The sequence below is a fragment of the Coregonus clupeaformis genome, chromosome 9, assembly GCF_020615455.1.
Source record: "Coregonus clupeaformis isolate EN_2021a chromosome 9, ASM2061545v1, whole genome shotgun sequence".
Classification (NCBI taxonomy): Eukaryota; Metazoa; Chordata; class Actinopteri; order Salmoniformes; family Salmonidae; genus Coregonus; species Coregonus clupeaformis.
Genome location: NC_059200.1, coordinates 24,989,896 through 24,996,719, shown reverse-complemented (window position 1 = coordinate 24,996,719; position 6,824 = coordinate 24,989,896).

Here is a 6,824-nt window from a genome sequence, read left to right as displayed (position 1 = left end):
TGAAAGGGGTGATGGTGGGGGAAGTTGTTGACTTGCATGAACCCATCAGAAAATCTGCCAGACTCAGGGAAAGGGGATTGAACTCCCAAATGCCACTTAGACCAACAGCAGACCGACAACATGAAGAATACCAACCCTGGAAGATGACTGACCTGACCGCCCCTGATGGATCAGATGCCCAGCCTCCATGGTGGAGCGTCTGCTTGGCTGTTGCAACTTCAAACCCTTACATCTGGATTTAGGCTTGCTCTGGCAGACATGAAGGCACTCTTGGCCAGGGCCACAGATCACACCACCATGATGGTACTGACAAGAGAGGCAGGTCTGGAAAAGAGCGGAGGTGTGACGCCACCGGAAGTCTATAGAACTGTGTTGTGGGAAGTTCTGAGGAGGGCATATCCTACCGAACGAAACCATGCAACACTGACCTCTTTACCATCGGCCCTGGGGAACAGCCAGCTGCCTACCTGGACAGGGCCAAAACCACCTGGAGAACGGTCCATGACGAACCATATGATCACTCCGACACCACGTGCAGCATGTGGAAAGAGATGGTGGTGAGCGGGACCCCAAGTGACGTTCGAACCAAACTAAGGGGAACTGTGGGATTAATGGCACTCCCTAGGGCGCAGTTTAGCTCCCATGTTCATCATCACATCACCCAATACAACAAAGACAAGGGAGGGGCGGAAACACATGTCCAATCCCTGCAGGTGCAGCTGCTCAAACTACAACTGAAAGAGGCACAGAAGGGAGATAAGCCAAAGAAACAGATGGTGGCTGAAGACCAACCTGACATTTCTCAAATAATTGAAAAAACTGTCTCACAAATGATACAAACACAACAGCCGCCTCCAACAACACTCCCAACGATCGCAATGGTGCCTCAGCCATACTATCAAGCACCAACTCCACCGTATCAGCCACCGGTGGCACCATACCAGACTCAATGGGGACAGCCAAGGCCACAAGGTAATAGGGGGGCCTGTTACAATTGTCATCAATATGGCCACTCTGTCAGATGGTGTCCATTACCACCTAGTCCGCAACAGCAACACTGGCTGGCAAACAGGGGTAGAGGTTATGCCTTCAGATCAAGAGGAGGCCCAAGACCGATGTACCAGCCACATGCTGCCCTACCAGCATATAACCACCCACAACAAGACCCAAACCAACAGCCTAACCAGCAGCCAGCTCCTACCTTCCAGGGCATGTCAGACGAATATCCTCCCTGGCCCTGAAGCTGCCCACCACCACAGAACGGGAATGGGGGTCAGCATTTTCCACTTCATACTGAACCAACTGTCATGTGTGAAGTGGAGGGAGTTACCCACCAATTTTTGGTAGATACAGGATGTACGTACTCTGCCATAAGATCTCGTCAACCACTCTCTTCGGAATCAATACAGGTGGTGGGGGTATCAGGAACACCCGAAGCACAAAACAAGACCATACCATTGCTCTTCCAATGGGGCCCTTCCAATTTGAAGCATCAATTCCTATATTGTCCCAACTGTCCAATCAACCTATTAGGAAGGGACCTATTGTGCAAACTGAAATGTTCAATCTACCTTACCGAAAAGGGTGTGGAGGTTTCCATTGATCCCATTACCTCCACACCAGTTCATCCAGTTAGGGTGCTGATGCTACCCATCATCCCAACCCCAGTGCTCTCCCTGACCCAAGAAATATACTGGTTGAAGTGCATCGAATCCGGCCAAGGAACCCCTGAGGTTCAATTCAAGTTCAACCAGCTGAGACAACTCATTTATACATTTCACCCATACAAGACTCCTCAAGCTGAAATCCACTGTACACTTAATGTGACTGATAATGATGTCAACCCATATACCGATGACTGGGATGAAAACATGATGCACCTGACACCAACAATCAGATGTTGTACCATAGTGTGTGGACAGGAAGGAGTGGCTGCTCCGGTTATCCTACCTTCCCATTTGAAATCCTGGTACCTACTGGGCGAAGAATCTGCTCCCCATGTTACACTGGCAGTTGGAAACGGTTTTGAAGCAAGGAGCCTTGGGCCTATGATCAGAAGAGCATCCAAACTCCAGTGGGAACCCACCCAAACTCCAGGAATAACCAAAGCCACCACTGAGAACATGTGGAGGTTTATGACAGTTGACACAGAGGAACATTGCCTTCCTGAACGTTTGACTCTCCCAAGACACCATGGTAAACCTTACACAGACCACCCCTCATCACAAGCACTGCTTTCCACCATTGATGAAGGCATATGGACACACACCCCATTTGATGTTGGACAACTACAGGTGGCACCAGTCACCATCACCTTACTCAACCCTGATCAAATTCCTATCTACCGAACACAGTACCGTCTGAAACCTGAACAGACCATGGGGATCAAACCAACCATAGATGGGTTGTTGGGAGCTCGTGTCATATATCGCACTGTGTCTCCATGGAACACACCAATCTTACCAGTCTTGAAAACAGGAGGTGAAACATACCGGATGGTACAAGACTTCCGAGCAGTGAACGACGTCACTGCACCCATTGACCTACCTGTCCCTGACCCTCACATTACACTGAGTAATCTCTCACCAAAACACCAATACTTCACCGTTGTGGATCTGGCTAATGCCTTCTTCAGCATTCCACTGGATGAGGCTTCACAGCCTCTCTTTGCCTTCACATATGAACATCAACAGTATACGTATTCGGTTCTTCCACAGGGTTACAGGTGTTCTCCCGGAATCTTCAATCATATCCTAAAGACACACCTGGCTGAATTGAAAATCCCTGAAGGAGTGATACTCATCCAATATGTAGATGACCTTTTGCTGGGGGCTCCCACATCTGATCTCTGTCTACAAATGACAAAAACCCTACTTGACTTCTTGGCTGTCAAAGGCTACAAGGTCAAAATGAGCAAAGTCCAGTCCTGTCGCAGAACTGTCCTTTTCCTTGGCAGAGAAATCTCAGGAGAAGGTGCTGGTCTCTCGAAATCCCACCGAGATTCCATACTCCATCATCCACGTCCCATCACAGTGTCAGGCATGTTGTCCTTCCTGGGGTTGACAGGGTACAGCCGTACCCACATCCCTGACTACACATCCAGGACTGAACCACTGAGAGAAATAGTGAGAGAAGCAGGACCAAGAAACTTACACTCCTCACTTACCTGGACACCTGAAGCATCAACAGCATTTGCTCTCCTAAAAACCGATCTCTCGGTGGCAGCAGCTCTGACAGCACCCGACTACAAAAACAAATTTCATCTTGATGTTTCTGAAAAGGAGGGGTTCACTTCTTCCATCCTTTTTCAGAAACAAGAGGGGGGAGAGAAGAGTACTGATGTATCATTCCTCTAAGTTGGACCATATTGAAGCAGGTCAGACAACATGTTCCAGGTACGTGGCTGCAGTGGCAAAAGCTATTGAAAAACCCGCCCACCTGGTAATGTGCCACAAATTGGAAATCCATACGCACCATGGGGTTGCAGCATATCTGATGAGCAAGGAATTCACGTTCAGCGCTGAAAGAAAGAACAAAATCCAGAATAAATGCACCCAATCACACATTACTTTTGTCAACACCGACAAAAACATGGCAGACGCACTCAATGCAGAAGAAGGGTTGGCACACTCCTGCGAAGAGAGGGCGGCACAGGAACTGAAACTGCGACCAGACTTGGGAAACGAACCCCTTACCAATCCTGATCTATGGTTGTACACCGATGGATGCTGCTATAGAGGAGAAGAAGGGAACATAGCAGCATATGCAGTGGTACAGCAGCTTCCAGACGGGTCACACGTGACCCTGGAATCAGACATCATCCCACAACCTGCCTCAGCCCAACTAGCTGAGATCATTGGTTTGACTCAAGCCCTGGAAAAGGCTGAAGGAAAGACTGTGAACATCTACACTGACTCAGCATATGCTCATGGAGCAGTCCATACAGATGGACCACAATGGGTCAGACGTAACTTCACCACAACAGGAAACCTTCCGATCAAACACAAGGCACAAATGGAGAGACTGATAAAAGCAGTCTCACTACCTGAGCAGGTGGCCATCATGAAGTGCAAAGGACATCAGCAACTCAAGAACAAAGTCAGCGAGGGAAATGACGCAGCTGACAAAGCAGCCAAGAAAGCTGGGGGCTACACTCCAAGACAGATGGTGCTGCAGACTCAACCAGCTAGAACAGAACTCACAGACCAACACATAAAGGAACTACAATTCACAGCGGGCCCGTATGAGCACTCGGTATGGGGACAGATGGGAGCCACCAAAGGACCTGATGAACTTTGGAGATGCCATGACGGCAGGTTGGTGGCCCCAGCTAATCTCTGCCCCGAGCTGATACGTGAGGCTCATGGGCCCACCCATGAAGGGAAACTCAAAACTTTACAGAAGGTTTCCCATATTTGGTGGCACCCACACATTAAGGACATGACAGACTTGTTTTGTGATGAGTGCAGCATTTGTGGCAGCCACAACCCAAAGAAACCTTTCCAAACACCCATGGGTTCATACCCAGTACCTAATGCATGTTTTCAGGACATTAGCATAGATTACACTGACATGGGGGGCTGATAATGTAACTAATGGGAAAAGGTACTTATTGGTAATGGTAGATCGATTCTCCAAATGGGTTGAGGCAATACCAACAGCACGTGAGGATGCTAGGTCAGTTATTAAGTGGCTGCAGACTGAACTCATACCAAGGTATGGGGTTCCAAGACAAATTCGATCCGACAACGGGTCCCATTTCAGTAACCAACACCTGAGACAGGTGGAGGAGAGGTTCGGCATTGTGCACAAGTTTGGGTCTGTGTACCGGCCGCAATCTCAGGGCCTCGTGGGAACGCGCCAATCAAACTTTGAAGGCTAAGATAGCCAAGGTATGTGCAGGTTCAAAGTTGACGTGGGTTGAAGCTCTGCCCCTGGCGTTGATGGCCATGAGAGCCTCTCCAGGAGCAGGCACCCATCTCTCTCCACATGAGATTATGACTGGTAGAGTCATGCCTGGTCCACCAAGGGAGGGAGGTCATATGCCCGCCCTTGATGTACAACAAATTGTAATGTCTGAATATGTGAGAAAACTAACGGAACTCTCTGCAGCTCTCTCCAAACAGATTCACAAGGTCCAAGAGGGGGAGCTGACGGGAGATCCGGCGCTGCTGAAGGTAAAAGTTGGCGACTGGGTAAGGATCAAGGTTCACAAGAGAAAGTGGCGAGATCCCAGGTGGACTGGACCGTACGAAGTGAAGGAGGTTACTTCACACTCAGTCCAGGTCAAAGGTAAATCAGGCGCACCTTGGCACCACTTGACACATTGTACACCAGCACCAACTCCTTCCAGAACCCTGACTGAAGTCAGAAGTGATTTAATCACATTAAATTCGGATCAAATTCTTGACACCAACACTATCTGAATATGTGGAGGAGACTCCCATCTTCAGATACTGGAGGGGGAAAGACAGAGGAGGGACAGACCACCATGGGAGAGACTGGGGTGCTCTGCTCCACTCCTTGTTTTGTTGATTGTAACTATTGGGGTTACTCTAGGAATCATACTCTGGTCAGTACAGCACATGACACAGACACCCATTACACCCACTAGTAAACCTAACGACACATTCAATGCCACAACCATACGTCCGACCAACCTGCACTCCGACACATTGAGCCCAGATCAGAATGTAAGCCACAGCCACCACGTAAATAAACGACAAGTTGTCTCTAACACCCTTTCCTGTAGGCCCAGACAATTGTATAGAAGCACCACATTATGTATACCCTTTAATGTTACCACTACTGCGACAGTGCCGTGGGTAGACTTCAGAAAACTGACCTACTACCGTGACTGGGACTGGTATATGACAGTGGGGGACACCCATAGCGATTGGACTTGGACAAACTTGGTATGTGAGACTAATTATGACTGGTCCAGTTGCACCTCCACTACATTAGGAAAACAATGGAGGAAACTCTTGACTTTGACAAAAAACTCTAAAGGACTCAAATTTACTATCTATCCTGGTATTGCATTAGGCTGCCAGGACTTTAGACTTGCTCCTTATGTAAGCTGTACCACTGCACCAGTCTATTGGAAGGTTCGAATTTGTCATATTAATAACACAAAAGCACAGGCTATTAATGAAAATGGTAATAAGAATAATTCTATTATTTTACTTACCACTCCACCTACTTTGGATGATGCAATCCTGACCGCTACAGGTGTCTCCGGCCTTTCTAACAACTGGCTCTTGTTGACTGAGGAAGCGGCAAAGGTGACTCATCAGAGTTGTGTGGTTTGTATGGAGGCACGGCCATTGCTTCGCATTATCCCTGCCGCCATTACGCCAGAATGCTTCCTGTCTGTCATGAAACATGACAACCCTTCCGCCAATTGTACACTATGGGACGTAGTTCATCCCTTGGTTACTAAAGCAACTAAGAAACCAATTTTTTTCCTATCAGGTGGCTAGAGCTAACTTTACCTGTGTTAATCTCACGAAAGGTCTACCATTGTTGGGTATGGTACCTGTTGGATGGTGTCGGTTTATCTATACGCCTAATGCTGAGTTTAAACCTGTTTCCAGGGCTGATGTCTGGTGGTGGTGTGGAGGCGTTCATCTGTTTGATGGACTGCCTGGAAATGCCACAGGCACCTGTGCACTAGTCTCTCTTTGCTACCAATTTCTGTGTATCCAACAGGTGTTCAGGAGCTGGTGACCCATGTGTCTGACTTAAATCCTACCAGGACCAGGCGCGCTGTGGGCTCTACTCATGGGGACCCAACCTACATTGATGCAATTGGGGTCCCTAGG